The 16,600-nt window shown below is 53.1% G+C and overlaps 1 protein-coding gene across 6 annotated transcripts in view; it reads right to left on the bottom strand.

The window, feature by feature from the left end:
- Rbfox3 (RNA binding fox-1 homolog 3) overlaps nt 1-16,600 on the bottom strand; it is a 307,520-nt gene that overhangs the window by 169,176 nt on the left and 121,744 nt on the right. For all 6 annotated transcript variants that reach the window (XM_051159162.1, XM_051159168.1, XM_051159163.1 and 3 more), the window contains exon 2: nt 5,758-5,864. The gene's annotated coding sequence lies outside the window, so the exon portion shown is untranslated. The remainder of the gene's footprint in view (nt 1-5,757; nt 5,865-16,600) is intronic.

A 16,600-nucleotide genomic window follows, 5' to 3' on the forward strand; every position in this document is an offset into this window, starting at 1 on the left:
ACCATTGCTAGGCTCGAAAGAAAAACAAAACAAAAAAAAAAAAAACACCAAGACTGACAGCTGCCAAGATGTACCTCAACAGGCCGGTGCTCAGAGACCCCATAAGGGCCTGGCCCTGCGCATCACAAGGCACCCACAGAGCAGACAATGGGGGCGGCTTGATGCCAGAGGAGGGGAAACAGCGACGTGCATCCCCGGAGAACAAATTTCCAGATCAGCTGTTTTCAGCTGGGTCCAGATGGAAGGATAAAACACAGTCTACGCCTGGCAGCCTTTCTCCTCACAAGTTAGGGTGGGGGGGGGTGCGGGGAGCTCACGTCCGTTAACAGGTGAAGGGATAAACCAGTAGTGTCCAGCCTGCTGCCCACAGATTGTGAGAGAATACATATGCTTGTTCTGTGTGACACTGCAGTGTGATGTCAGCTACAAGCTTCATGCCTAAGAACTGTACAATAGAAAAGTCTCGAGCTGGGGAGGTGGCTCTCGATGAAGCACCTGCCACACAAGTGGGAGAACTGAAGTTCAGATCCCCAGATACCACCTAGATGCTGGGTGGATGTGGTAGAGGACAGAGTTAGGGGACCCCTGGTGCAAGCTGACCAGTTAGATTAGCCTTATCCATGAGCTCTGGGTTCAGGGAGAGACTCTGCCTAAAAGAGCGATCAAGGAAGGCTCCCGGTGCCCGACTTGAGCCTCTACACACACAATACACAGGTGTGCTTGCACACTTACATGCTCCTACACACATATGCTGAAAGCTCTCAATGTCGTAAGCAAGTTTATGCCTCTGTATTGGGCTACGTTGATAGCTGTCCTGAACCACGTGTGGCTGATGGGCCTCAGGCTGGGCACCCCTAGTAAGATGGAATCTCATCTACCATTGAAAGGAAGATATCTGACATGATTCCACTTCTAGAAGATTCTAAAGAAGCTGGGCTTTCGGAGGCAGAGCATAGCTGATTGCCGGGGCTGGGATAAGGGTGAGACAGGGGTTGGCGTTTAATGGGGAAAGCTACACTTTTCTGTAAGTGGCCAATAGAGGAGGCCAGTGGAGGAGGTCAGTGGAGGTGGCCAGTGGAGGTGGCCGTGTGACAGGGTGTGTGTCTGTGTGAGTGTGTTGGTGGCGAAAAAGTCAACAGGCCAGGTTGCTGTGTGCAGTTGGTCACAGGTAAAAATAAAGCTCAAAAAGCCTGTTTGTCTGCTGGGTTCCCTTGGACTAGGCAGTAGACCGCCATCTTCCAGAGAGATGCTACAGATGAGAAGCCAAGGCCAGGTGATTAAGTAAGCCGCTTTCAGGTCAACACCAAGTCAAGAGTTTGCCCTTGGTGGTCCCAGCATCCCTCGAAGACGTGCCTCCTACCAAATTCTGAGCTTCCCTTGCCATGGAGGTCACTCTGGCTTGCAAACACAGTAACACAGCGGACAGGGCTGGTGACAGTGGGGGCCACTTTTAAAACAAGGTTGCATTAACGGTCAATTTGTAGATGTGTCAGCTGTGCTGACCTTCACTGAGGGGGAGGCTCACATCTGTGCTGCATGAATTGCAATTCAGCAAACTATGCTTAAAACACATATACCCCAAACCGAATGTAAACACAGCACAGACCTGGCTGCCGCCACCGCCTGCAGGGAGTGTGGTTACATAAATGTGTGCTGAGACTTCACTCAGAGAGCAGTCTACAGAGGCAGGGCTACCCTGGGGGCTTTCAGCTGGATTTCTGGATCTACGTGCTCAGTGGAGCTGATGACCTCATGCAACGCTGCAGGCACTAAGCTGCCCACTTGGGGTTAGGTGCCTCAGCCAATGCTCTCTTCTGAGAGGTTCCTGGTTTTTCTCATTAAGTAATAAGTCACATGGGCCGAGGCCACTGACCGTCCCGACAACCTCATCAACATCTATTTCCGTTTATCTTTGGGAAGGACTATACATATGTGTATGTGAGAGCATAAGCATGTGGGCGCATATGTAGGCAAGCGTGTGCATGTGTATCTATGTGTGAACCTGTGCTTGCAAGTGTGTGCATGCCTGATTGTATGTGTGTATGTTAGTGTACATGAACACATCCCACACGAGCATCTTGGGCACTGGGGAAAGACCTCCACAGAGGAAAGGGAGGGCTCTGGAGATGGGCAAAACCACTCTGCAGTGGGCATGAGAGTGAAGAATTCATGCATGTTGTAAGCTTGAATACCCTGGGAAAGTCTATTTTCCAATGATTTTGAAAGATACACACACAGAGAGAGAAAGTTCTAGGATCGCCAGGGCTACACGGAGAAACCCTGTCTTGAAAAACAAAACGTGGTGTAAAATTTAGAGCCGGTCAGTGTCTAACACCTGCCTCTGTACTTCAAAATAGGCCCGGAAGGGTTGGCTACAGGATGGCACTGGACAACAAAATGACAGAAGCGATTGTGAAAGCGGCAAAGCAAAGCAAGGACGAGATGCACATGGGACTATGTTCTCATGAGCCGTCTCAAGGGCTCGGCAGGGGGCGGGAGGAATGGCTGGGCTGTGACTGCGTGCGACGGTTTGTTTCACCCGTCTACATTTTCTAAGAAAAACCTCAATTATTTCTCTTCTTGAGTTGTAGTGAAGCCATGTGAAGGGTTAACTTTCATTTAAAGAGACAGTAATCCTCAGGAGCTGAAGAGATGTCCTGCTCTTGCCATGGGCCCAGCTTTGGTCTCCATCACCCATGTAGGCTCATGACACCTGTAACTCCAGCTCCATGGGATCTGACACTTCTGGCCTCTGCAGGCCTGCACTTAGCTACATACACTCATAGACACACAGACACGCCGCATATGCTTAGAACAATAAAGATAAGCCTTAAAATTAAAAATAATAAAAGGCTGGGCGCGGTCATGATGCTTTAAACCCAACACTCAGGAGGTGGAGGAAAAAGAAAAAAAAGAAAAGTATTAGAAAAAGGGCAGCCATTGTGTCAGAGGTCTCCAGGTCTCTGACCTCAGGGCAGGCTGGGTTAAGGTCATCAGAAGGCAAGAACAAGGAACACACACTGAAGGCCCAACCATCCGGTGCTACACTCCACAGCTCTTGGAGCATGACGACGCTCGGTGACAACCAGACGGACGACGCTCGGTGACAACCAGGAGAGTGCCCTACGGTGGGAACCGTGTTCTCGAGCAAGATCCGGCCGGCACTCTGAGCCACAACTACATGAGAGTTAGATCCCTTACCATGCCTGTGGTTCAGACATGGAGTTGCTCCACTGCACTGTCCTTGGTCTCAGGGGACAGCCCAGGACAGTTCTGCTGGCAGATGCTCTCCAGGGGAAGGCAGCGGCTCTGCCTGAGCAGGAAGCACCACTCTAGCCGCTTTTCACCAGTCATTTGTCAACCCTTCCTAGTATTGGCTCTGATGGCTCAGATGTGTGAGGCAGGGACCGGTACAGGGCTCTTGTCAGAGCGTGTGGGGTGGGGGAAGCAAGACCTGGCCAAGCTCTGCCATCCTCGCTATCATGAATAGCAGCAACCAGGGGTGGGTTTGAGCCTGTCACCCTCCGCAGAACAAAGATGGGAAACGCTAAGACTATTCCCAACAGAATGAGAAAAAGCCAGTCACTCAGCGCTGCCCAGAGGCTCCTGGTTTGGGTTTCAGGAAGCGGAGCTCTGCAGCTGCTCTGTAAGGGACGGCTGGGCTCGCACCTTCTAAGAGGTCTGATGTAGACAGAACACAGCTAAGGTGGGCTTAGTGGCCAAGCAGCATGATCTACAACACAGGAAGAGGCGTTCAAAACAACTCCCATGGACTCCTTCTCCTCTCCCTGGCCCTGTCTCCTTCTCACTCAGTCTGGGTGGGCCAGGCAAGGCCCAGGGCAGACCGCAAAGCTCTGAGCCAAACAAACTCTTCAAAGGCCAGGGAACCTCCGATGAGCCATTTTTCAGACTTTAATTCTACCGAGTGGAGCCTAAAAGGCATTCTCTCTGCCTAGGGCAAACAGCCTCCCCCCAAGAAGGTAACAACAGTCATGAGAGAGTACACAGACCAGCTAACTGTCTGGTGCCAATCTGCTGCAGAAGGCGGGGTCCAGCCCCGTGCAGTGGCTTAGTAGACTAGCAACTGGAAGACACCTGCATTTTCCCACAAGAACCACCCCACAAGAGCTCAGCCAGGGCCCCCCATTTCTTCAAAGCAACAACATCCATGAAGTCTGACTTCATTTCCAGGAAGGATCCGAGCAACACAGGTTCATGCTCTGCGGGGCATTCCCTGACATGGGGCCTGCAGGAGAGGGCTCTGGGCCCAGGTAAGCCAGCCGTGAGCTCTGCTGTCAGTCATGAGCTGGGCAGCCATGAGCTTGGGGAGAGCATCTGGGCACATAAGAGCCTGGGCATCAGCGAGACACTCCCTTGACTGGAGCAGGGGCATGAAGAGAGAACACACAGCTGGGGCAGCCTGCGCTCCCTGCACAGCACTCTGGACAGACCCGATTCCCAGCTCTTGACACTCAGCCGTCATGAGAATTGTTGCAAACAGAGCCGTCCTGGCCATTGCCTGAGCTCAGAGAGCATTTCCCTGGCCCCTGCTCAGCTCCTGGCCCTCTGCTCTCTCTTCACTAGTATCCCCAGACCGTCAACTCAATCCAAATTACCCTGACCATAGGAGTGGGATAGGAGCCGAGCGAGCCCTTGCCGAGGCCATGTAGGGCCTCCCTATGCATTTTCCTGGATGCTGACACCAACACTAATGAACTAGACGGACGGAAAGAATACCTGAGGAAGGTTCCCAAGGAAAGATGCCCCTCCTCATAACACCCCTCCACCTGAGCCAGCACCTCTTTGACTCTCAGCTCCGTGGAAACCTGGCACACGTTTGCCACAATAGGTCCCAAGACCCACTATCCAGGGCTAGGGTATCCGGGATGGAGAAGGAGGAACAGCTTGGTTTCTCATCTTCCCATCTTCCCGGGGGGGGGGGGGGGAAGGGGAGTGTGCCCACCAGCCACACCTCTTGGATAGCCTGAGAGATCCGTCCCTGGCCCTCCTTGGAAGCTTTGCTTTGCATATATTAACCCGCTTTCTCTCCTGGCATTCAGAGTAGTGAGGAAACGTCCGCCAGGACTATTCATAGGCCAAGGGCAATCCCCAGGGAGAAGAAAGAGTTTGTAGCCACAGCACAGGTGCCAAGTGTAACCAAGGTTCCCAGCTGGCCCGAGTCACACCAGGGGAGTGAGGGTGGGCGCTCCTGGCCAGAGCGGAGCCCATCCTTCCTCCTGCTGCGCAGCCTGGAACCGTGGACCACGCTTTTCGCTGCCTGCGTGAGGGCCCCCGGGGCTCTGGCGAGGAGCAGGGCTGTGGTCACACAGTGTGAATCCACCCTAGGTCAGACCTGGAGGGAGCCAGGGAGGAGGGGGGGTGGGAGGGCTTGGCGCAGTGACATGGAATACAAATGACTCTTGTAAACAGAGTTTAATAAAAAGGCAGTGAGGGAATTTATGAGCAACCCAAGGATAATTAAAATTATTTATCTACTTACCTCCCTTGCTGGCTGATCAGTCTATTAATTATCTATTATGTACACGCTGATTTGCATTTTAGTGTGGGGAGGGCTAAGGGCAGGTGAACAACACGGTAAGGGCGGAGAGAGGTTGGATCCACATGGCGAGGACAGTACGGACACTCCTTTGGGCAGAGCGCGGCTCCCCTCCGAAGACCCCCATTCTCACATCTCCTGCCCTCCCTCCCCCTGCCCACGCGGTACACCCTTGGCCACTGAGAACCAGCGTCACATACCTGTTTGTAGAACGGGCCACTCCTGGGACAGGTTCCTGCCAAAGAGGCCCGCGGGCCAGCTCTGGGGAAAGGCTGGCGGAACGCCCCTTGGTACTTCTGACTTGACGCTGCATTTGAAAAGGGAAACAAGAGAACGAAATCATTTCAATCTCCTCCGATATCTGGGAGACATCAGATGCACATTGCTCTGCGTTCCTGATTAAAAATACCACAGTGCAGTGGGGGACCGTGCCTTTTGGACGCTGTGAATGAGGAAATATGGGAGAGAGGGGGTGTAGCCAGGTGCTTGCTGGACAGCCATGGTTCTGGAAGTCGAAGGTGACGGCCGCAAGATGACCGTGGATCAGAGGGTGACAGCAGGATGAGCTGACAAAGGGGGGCCACTGATGGACGGCCCCTCTGACCTGTCTCCCTCAGGGATCCATTCTCCTTTCCAGCGGCACAGCCCTCAAGAGGCCGTGTCCTCAGTGTCACCTCCACTACCAGCCTTTGTTCCTAAGCACTGAGCTCAACCTCAGTGTCAATGTCATACCCCCCGGGACTACTAGGCTTATGTAGCCCATCACTAGCAGTGATGCCTTGGAGCCTAGCCAGGTTGTCCTGCCATCTCAACCTGCTAGAGTCCTCTCCAGGTAGCCACAGACATGCCGCCTTTATACCGAGCTGCTTCTTGCAGCTGACAGTGCAGCGTCTCTCACAATGGCTCTGAGCCAGGAATTAGAGTGTGGGGCCGACTCCAGGGAGACCTAGGCCCTGCCTCTCTGCCAGACGGTGCTTGCAATGGGTAGACACAGGCGTTCTCTGGTCTGTGTGTGATGAATCCCCTCCCCTAAGCCACGGGATGAATTCCCAAGGCCTGACTTGAGAGCGGCCTGTTTGAAGGGGGCCTAAGAGATGATTCGATGTGAGGGTGGCACCTCTGCGGGGTTGGAGCCCTTGTAAGCAGCCTCCCCTCCCCTGCATGCTAGGATAAGCTTGATGTGAGGTCTGCCCACACCTTGAACTTTGGGTTTCCAGTCTCTGTAACTCTGAGAAGCAAATGTGTGGCCTCCATGTGTCCATGGCATCTCACCAGAGCGGTCCAGATCTGTCATTCTCAAAGCAGCTAGCTGGTGATGGGTTAGACATTTGCAAGTGGGAAAGGGTTTTGCATAACAAGCAGCCTCACCCAAATTGTGGGCTCTTCCTTGTTCCGCCTCTCCTGAGCCTTCCTTACCCTACCTGCACTACCTCACCCGGCCTGACATGCCAAACTGACCTCAGGGCCTTTGCACATACTGTCCCACTCTGCAATGCTCTTCCCTGAGACCTCCAGGCGTGTGACAGTGTCCCCTTCCTCAGTCAGGTGTCCTCTCTCTCAGGAACCTCTCTGAATTTGTCCTCCAAAGTCTGACTCTGCCCTTTGTGCTCTGTCATCTCATGGCCTCATGTCACCACCATAGCAGGTTAGCATGGACACCTAAACCTGACAGTTTCCTAGCAACACACCAGGTGACTCCACATGCTCAGAGCCTAGGATAGCACCCACATGCAGCTCCACACATGGTGGATACATGCATTCCCTCATGGACAGAACAGAACAGGGACTCAAGGTGGGTGCAGATAGCACAGCTCACTCTCAGATGACAAGCGCCTTCCTGGGATGGTGATACTGGGATGACAGCAGGCTGCCATTAGGACCTTTTTTTTCTGCAGAACAGAAGCTGGGAAAGCCTTGGCTCCTATAGGAAGTAAACCCCAGGGGGGCTCTCCAAAATTTGAGTACTTGAGATTTTATTGGCCCAATAAACCGTTCTTGCAGCCTGGAGTCTTCCCTGGGCGGAGTGTAGGGAAAGGGGGCAAATGCTCTATGGCCTCTGCAGTCCCCACAGTGTGACTTGATGACAAGCCATCACAATGGACCCAAGGTGCAACTTCAGCACAGAATGCTGTGGTGGTGGTGGGGGCACTCCAATCACACAGCCTGCACTTTGTTAGCACCTGAGAGCCCAGTATAGATGACTTTGCCGCCCTGCTTTGCGGCTGGCACAGGCCAGTTTGCTACGGCCAACTCCCAAGAGCTCCTTCTCCTACTTCTAAAATGTACGCTGATACTGGCTGTCTCGGGGCTGGGGCAGCAGTGAGGGAAGGCTGGTGCTTGGTATGCGGGGTTCCATGTAGCATACGTCACTCCATCACCTTAGCATGGGTCCTCACCCTAAGACTCCCGGCAGGGCCCAGGTAGAGCCAGCCGAGGCTACAGCCAGTATTATCTTGTCTGGATATAGAGGAATGGACAGAGGGCCTCTCCAGTTCCCAAAGGGTCAGAGGACAGCCTTGAGGAGGGGATGCCAAGGGGTCCTGTCTCTTCCTGATAGGAAATATAAGGACGTGGAATGCTAACCACCTTGGACCACAGGAGGCCAGGCCTGCAGTTCTGATGTCAACATCACATGTCCTGAGCCCTGGCTCCTACCGTGAGCTGCTTAGGAAGAGGGTGTGCCGGAGCCATGTTTTAGCCTCCTGGCATGCTACCGTGGTAGTAACACCTCTACCTGGAGAGCAGAGCCTGCTTTCAATTTCCCGAGCCCGCTCCACATCCCTTGGCCACACACTCCGCCCACCTGCCCATATGCAGGAGTCACTGTGCAGAGCTAGGTGCCCTGGTACCTTGGTGGGGGCTTGATGCCAGGACCTCCAGGGCCATCAGAATCTGAAAACGCTCAACACCCTAAGATGTAGAGGTGTAATGTTTGCATAAAACCTACGGATACTCTCCCACATACATACATGTGTCAATTCCCATTACATTTTGTTTACTCTGTGTAGATGTGGGTACAGATGTGTGTGCCACAGCACGTATGTGGAGGTTAGGGGACAACTTGTGGGGGTCAGTTCTCTCCTCCCATAATGTGAGGCCTGGGAATCAGACTCAAGGCCCTGTACTCACAGAGCCATCTTGCTTACTCTCTTCCACATACTTATTTGTTTACTTACTCTTCACTCACTCCCTCGCTCGCTCACTCGCTCACTCGCTCACTCGCTCACTCGCTCACTCGCTCACTCACTCGCTCACTCGCTCACTCGCTCACTCACTCGCTCACTCGCTCGCTCACTCACTCGCTCACTCGCTCGCTCACTCGCTCACTCGCTCGCTCACTCGCTCACTCGCTCACTCGCTCGCTCGCTCACTCGCTCACTCGCTCGCTCACTCACTCACTTGCTCACTCACTCGCTCGCTCGCTCACTCACTCACTCACTCACTCACTCGCTCACTCACTCATATTTGGTGCGTATGAGGGGCTCATGTGTGCAGTGTATATGAATTCATTTTCCTGAGCATCTCGTGCAGAGCCAGAGGCGACAGTGAACATCTCTGTCCGATGTTCTCTACCTCACCTTTTGAGACAGGGTCGCTTACTGAACCTGGAGCTTTTCTCTGTTTGTCTGGACTGGATGGCGAATCCCTGCAATCTTCTTGTCTGCCACTTCTAGCACCGGGCTTACAGGCACGTACCCCACGTCCAGCTTTTTTTTTTGTGGGCGCTGGAGATGTAGATTCAGGGTTCACTCTGCCTCGCCGGTGCGTTCCCTGCTAAGCTCTCCACAGCCTCCCAACGGACTGTGAACCCTCACCAGGCCACTTATGAAACCGACGCAACGCAATGCTTGTGAGTAGCGGAACTCTGCATTGTTTAGGGACGTGGTGACAAGGGTCGGGGGGAGGGGGGAAGGCCTGTGCACACTCAGGATAGATTTTTCCTGAATATTTCCATGTGGTTGCTGGAATCTGCAGATATAGATTTTTCCTGAATATTTCCATCTGTGGTTGCTGGAATCTGCAGATGTGAGTCCACAGATGGAGGAGCCCGACTCCTTTCCTGGGATCGTTGCCAAAGTCTGCGGTTCTGACAATCTGAGCTGGGGGCTCAAGGGTCAGGCCATCTTGGAAGGCAGTGAGACGTCACAGTTCCTAAGCAATGTCTCAGCCACAGCTGCAGAGGCTTGCATGGAGGCCACAGGTAACCAGGCCTAGCGGGAAATCCCTGAATTGTGTTGTTTGCTTTATTTATTTTTTTTTTTAAGGCAGGGCCTCGTGTGTCCCAGGCTGGCTTTGAACTTGTTATGCAGCCAACAATGACTCTGAACTTGTGACCCTCCTGCCCCCACCTTCCATGTACTGAAATTAATAAGACAATCTCACGTATTATCATAAATGTTTTCTTAGGACAGACAGAGTCCCCAGAAGCAGGTAGGATCACTGAGCCTCCCCCAAACAGCAATCAGGCAACAGCCCCCCTCAGCAGGATGCCCTCCTCCCTCCCCACTCCTGAACGCACAAATGTGGGTATGCTGTGTCAGTGAGGGCGGAACAGCCAAGGATGTACACTAGCTGGTCCACATGTGTGGGATGGTAGGGGCAGAACCTGGCACATTCTGAGACCAGCCACTCACTGCCCGGTGCACAGGGAGCCAAGCGCCTAGAGTCTAGGAGTCACACTCCAAAACAGCCACACGTCACAAGAATTCAACATGTCAGCGAAAGAGTGGGCGGAGGACTATTGCAGGTTTCCAAGATGGTTTCTGCTGAGCAGCAGGCCTAAGTCATGTCTGCTTGGCCAGAGACACCACAGCACATCACGTCCAATGCAAGAAGGAAGTTATAGACAAGTGTTGTATGAGTGGCCTTGAAAAGGACGTAACCATTTCCTCTATCATGTAAAGGGGAGGTCTCTCTCTCTCTCTCTCTCTCTCTCTCTCTCTGTCTGTCTTCTCCCCCTCTGTGGGTCAGTAATACACTATGTGAACGTATGCACTTACAGGTGTGTGGCCCCCATGCAGCATGTGCGGAGGCCAGTGGTCAACACAAGCGCTTTCCTGTTCATGCCCTTCAGCTTACTGTTTGACTGTTCTCACAGAGCCTGGGGCTTGCTGGTTCATCAGGGCTAAGGGGCCAGTGCTCCCCAGGGATCCTCCTGTCTCCACCTCCCCATGCTAGGATTATAGGCACATGGTGCTGCCACTATGCCTGGTTTTGGCTTTATTTTTATTTATTTTTTAATGGGTTCTAATGGTTCCATATCAGGTTCTCCTGTGTGCTTGCTCGCCAGCACCTCAGCCACTGAGCCATTTCTCCAGCCCTAGGAAGGCGTGCTTTCTATCTTTTTTTTTTTTTTTCTTTTCTTTTTTTCAGGAACAAAAGTAAACAGATACCAAATGTATGCTCAGGGCTGTTCCTGGTTGTGGGGGAGTATGGGTTCAAAGGAGACTGGAGTTTGTCTGTGGCTCCTCATTTCTTCTTTATGACTCTAATAACTGGGCATGGGAGCTCATGCCTGCACCTTCAGTGTTTGGGATGCTGAAAACGGGGAGACAAAAGGTAAAGGGCAGCCTGGGCTGCACAGGGAAGCCCTTCTGTTATGTCTCCCCACCCCCACAAGGAAAGGAGTCACGGCTGGACAGCCGACATGCTCACGTGTGTGTTGCAGGTGGAAGAGGACGCAGGTTTCTGATGTCCTATCTTAATTATCAGCTTCCCGCCTATTTTGATGACTGTGAGGTCAGACTACAAGGCTTTGGGGGAGCGTGTAGGGCTTGCTTAGCAGCATGCGAGAGCACTGGCCAGCTCAGTTGAGGCCGGGCAGTGGTGGCACACACCTTTAATCCCAGCATTCCTAGGTGGCAGAGGCAGGCAGATCTCTGAGTCTAAAGCCAGCCTGGTCTACATATCAAGTTCTAGGCTAAAGCCAAGGCTACACAGAGTGATCCTGTCATTAAATAAATACATAAACACACAAATAAATAAATGGAGTTTAATGGGTTTGGCTGGTGGTCTAGTGGTCAGGCAACTAGTGATGGGCGTGGCAGTGAGATCTGGGAAGGAGCAGATGAAATCTACCTAAGAAGACCTCCTCCTGTTCAAGTGATGGTCCCCAGACTAAGACCACTCCTGCTTCCGGGAGCCCAACCTCCGTGCCATCTTCCTTGTAGGAGACCCAAGGCCTCAGTCCTCTGGGCAGACCCCACCCTCTCATCCAGAACACCAGACAGTGCTGGGGGTAGGGTCCTGGCTGCTTTTCCTTGTCAAGCAGAGGTTCTCAAATTCATAAGAAACTGCAGTGCTCTTACAAAGTGACTCTGCCCCATGAGGATGGGGTACATCTGTGGGAGCATAAGCATCCTGGTGTCCTCTGCAGAATGACCTGTCACAGGAAGCCCCCTGCGGGGCCAGGGATCACCTATCATTCCTGCAGAACCAACCCCTCATGCAATCAAGCCTAGGACAGCAGGCAGCTGCTGGAAACTCACTCCGTAGCACCCCCTCCAGGCAGCACCTCAAACCTGCTGAGTCTTTTCCGCCTAGGTTTAGCATGAGCCACACAGGCCTGATACAGGCTTTGATCTCACGCAGCTACACTTCCAGTGTTACAAACTCACAAAAGCCTCGTGATCAAATTCCAGGTCATTACTCAAGGAAAGGGACCCCTCTGTGGTCGACAGCGGCAGTTTCAAACCAATTAAAATCAGCCCCGCATTCCTGCAGGCCGCCGCTGTGCCGCCACCCTGGAGGTCTCCCAGGACCCATGCAATGAGCAAGACGCAGGAAATGTTAATGGAGATGCTTAAATGGCACGCCGAGGGGATTCTGGTAAATAAGGCCACTCTACGAGGCTGGGGGAGACGTCTCTCGAGCTTACCCTGGAGGGAACTTCAATAAACAGAGATTGGATTGGAAACAATTCACGCCGCAAGGGGTGGGTCTACCGGCAGAGCAGGGAGGGGTCTTCGGAGGAGAAAAGCTATTTCATTTCCTATTAGCTCCTCTTTGCAAGTGTCTTTGCCCCCTGCTGCTGGCTCCTGAACCTGCCAGGGCCTGACAGCACCCACTGAGCAGGCAGGGAGTACCAGGGTGTAATTTGCCAAGTAAAAATGGGAAGAGATGGGACGGGACTGAATAGATGAGAGGAGCTCTAGGGACAGCGGAGGCTAAAGGGCTGGGAAAGAGCTGTAACGGGTCCTGGGGGCGCAGAGCAGCGACGGAAGGAACTTCTCTGAGGATGTCGGGAGGCAGTGACTAGACACTCTGTGTGGGGTACTATTTAGGGAAGATCAAATGTTTACTTGTTTTAAATGCTTTTATTGCATTTACCTAGTTGGGGAGGGGCATACACACACCAGCCACCGCTAAGTGTGGAGGTCAGAGGGCAGCTTGCAGGAGTCAGTTCTTTCCTTCTGTCATGCGGATCCCAGGAATCGAATGCAGGTCAGTCAGGCTTGGCAGCAAGTGCCTTTACCTCTCTGGCCCACTTGTTTGTTAGTTTTTGTTTGCAGATGTGGCTTGCCGTTGTGGCCCCAGAGTCCTGGCTTCAGCTTCCTAAGGGTTGGTATCACAGGTGCGCGTCTCGGTGCCTGGCTTCGGGAAAGATCGAGTGCGAGCCAGGAGACCGGTAGATAATGTTCTGGGGACTACGGCCCAGTGTCCAGGCTGTCGAGCAGATGGAAGAAGACGGCATGAGTTGCCAGAATGGACCCTGAGCCAATCAGTGCTGTAGCTCTTGCCTTGGTTTCCAGCCTGGGATCACCCTCAGGATGTATACAGCTCAGGGGTCTGCTCTGTGCACCCATAGAGCTTCCTGATGCCAGAAAGGGAGGAGGTTTTAGCTACGAGGTCAAACCATAGCTCGGGGAATCTGGACTGGCTAACGCTGGTCCGGGCAGCTGGGATGTTCCTGACAGGGCACCCAGCACGGGTCCATACACACCTGCTTTTGATTAGCTCTAAAAGTGAAATGACCGGCCTTGGGACAACAGTGTAGCAGTAAAACTACCAGACACCCAGCGGAATGTAAAATTTTAGGTAAGCTAAAATAGCACCTGATAGTTTCAATGCAAGTGTGTATTACATACCCTTTGGCATACACCTACACTAACACACACACACACACAAACATACACACACACACACACAGCCATGCACTCACACATCCTCAAAGAAAAGAGCTAACACTTCCCAAGGACCAACTGGGGACCCGTCTCTTCACACACATACACACACACACACACACACACACACACACACACACACACACCTGCCCCCGGGCTCACTCACCCTCCTCACATCATCCCCATAGCCACCGGGTCATCATTCAGACAGGAAGACTGGCCGCAAATTGCCACTTGTTCAAGGCCACACAGTCAGCATGTGGCCTGGCTTAAACTGCAGACCCAGACCATTCGTATTCCAAAGCCCCATACACTTTCCCAAACCAGACCCAATGCATCAAAACTGGACGCATTTTGCAAACAGAAAGGGCTATAAAGAGCCACTATTGGCTTAGCTCTCTGCTCAGTGCACTTGGCTCAGCCCCTTTGAACCTTGGAGTAAAGCTGCTGCCACTTCAGGTGAAGTCTCTGTCCCTAGACTTGCTGCGTTGGCTTTGCTGGATTGAGGTGCCACGTCCCGAGCAACTGTGCTACCATACCACAGAGAGGCCCTCTGAGCACCCTTAAACTTCAGTTCCCCTAATTAGGTAGATGCAGGAGGTGCCTGCCACACAGCAGACCGGCACTCTTTGATTGAGCCAGACAAGTCTCCGTACCCCTGGGGCCAGCTTCTCTGCAGCAAGGAGATTACAGTGGCCTGTGGGCAGACCCCGCTCTGGCTGCGGGCAAGTCCGCAAGCATGCCACACATCAACCCCCTCACCTTCCACCCGTAGCTCTGCGAAGACTTTTTCTAGGAATACAAATCAAGCTTATCACTTTGCCTTTTTCGGGAAATGTCTTTTTTCTAAAATCCCTCTTTCTAAAATAGTTGTCACAGGGATTGCGACAAAGTCTTCAGCAGGTCATTAGACAGCCATCTCTGGAGTTGGCTGCCAGCTGCTGGTAAGTTTATGTGTCCTCCTCTTTCTCTGCACCGTCAGCTGGAGCCCCTTTGGCGGCTAAGCCCGCTTCCTGCCCAGAGTGGAATAAACGCATTCCAAGTGCAATGATCCTGACGCTTCAGGTGCTATTTGCTTAACCAGCGGCCAAGAAGGAGCCTGGGACGTAGCTGTGAGAAAGAGGCCAGCATGGATCATCAAAACTCCAACACAGAGGAGGCTGCTAATCAGCTGTTAAAATCCAGGACACAGAACTGCTGAGGGCGTGAGCAGGGAGCCCCACTAAACAAAAACAGCAAACACTCCATTCCGGGTTTGTAATCAGGGCCTCAGTGGTGCTCAGCCGCCTCTCCCCACGCACCCCCGATGTGGGACGCTTTCCTTGTTTGCCTAATGAGATTTCATTGGGAGGTTTCATATGAAGAGCTGCGCTTTGGAACCTGGCCCTGCAAGGGGGGACAGGGTGGAGGTGGGAGCAGGGAAGGGAAGCCACCCACTGGATTTTGGCTCTTCCGGGGAGAATGAAGGTTTAATTACAGGCGGGTTGTTGGTTTCCAGGTGACCTACTTCCCACATGGCTTCCCCCCCTGCTTTTCTTTCCCTGAAAAAAGTTTTGACATATATGAGCCAGAAAGAAAGAGAAGTCACACAATGTTACCAAAACAGAAAGGGGCTCAGGCGCTGCCATCCTTGGTGGGAGGGTGGAAGGGCAGAAGGTTGCGATGCAGGCAGAGGGGGGCAGGAGAGCAAGGATGGGGGATGCTGGTGGCTGAGAGAAGACCCTGCTCAGCGAGGTCCTCTTGGTCAGCTTAAGTTGGGGATGACCCAGGACACACACACGCACACACACATACACACATGCATGCACACACACATACATGAACATACATGATGTGCATATTCACACACCTATACCTACGTTATACACAGGCACACACATGTATGCACACGCATATACACATACACCCTGGGGTCTACTGCTTCTGCTTAGTCTAAGGACCCATTGTTAGACCCCATCAGAGGGCCCCAAGGTAGGCTGGGATGGCTAGTGATGTCCTGTGCCCTGCCAGACCATTTGAGGAGCCTGTGGGTCCTGAGAGGCGATGGACTTTTCAGGGTGCTGTGGTAGACTAGCTCCCAATCACCGACTATGGGGTGGAGTCCCTTTTGAAGAAGCTATGGAACTCTAGGGACAGGAAAGGCCCACCCCACCTTGGGCACTCATGGCCAGAGGTCAGGATTTAATAGAACCTTATCTCTCTACTTCAGGACAGAGGGAAACCACCTCAGGACAGAGGGGCGCCCCCCCTCACCCTGCCCCTGTGCATGCTCCTGCTCCCTGGCTTCCATCAGGAGAGTTGGTGTATTTTGAACACTGCCCAGCAGCTCCCCACACTCTCCTTCCCTTGGCAGGACCTTTCCCACATCTGAACAATCTCACTGCCAGGAGAGGACCTTCCTTGGATCTCTCCAAAGTCCTTCTTGCTGCATTGGTTCCCTTTCCACATCCTGCTCATGGGCTGGGAGTGCTCTGCTTGCCAACCTCGCAGGGTGGCCAGGAGAGCCCTGGACCTATTGCAGCACGGCCTGTGGCTGTGGCCTCTGCGGCCTGTTGTCCCCACATGTGTGCCAGGTGCCCCTCAAAGCCTCAGAGCAGAAATCTGTTGCACATAGCAGAGCTCGTTTCAGGGAGCCACCAACTCCACACAAGGGACTCAAGCCTGTTCTGCTGGGAGCCACATTGGATTGTGTGGTGAGTGTGCCACGGTAGTGGGATGGCCATCCACAGGTGTTCAAGGGTCCCGGGAGAGCAGGCCCTGGGCCAGCACTGCCCACTGCCACCAAACACTGCCCAAGAATTTGATCCACAGCCTCCGTGAAACATGGCCAGCTTCAAGCTCTGCTGTGCCCCAGTGACACAAGAGAGCCTGGAGTTGTGGCTGTCATGGTCTTTGGATGACATGCTTCCATCTTCAAGGT

The sequence above is a fragment of the Acomys russatus genome, chromosome 16 (assembly GCF_903995435.1).
Source record: "Acomys russatus chromosome 16, mAcoRus1.1, whole genome shotgun sequence".
NCBI classification, from domain to species: Eukaryota; Metazoa; Chordata; class Mammalia; order Rodentia; family Muridae; genus Acomys; species Acomys russatus.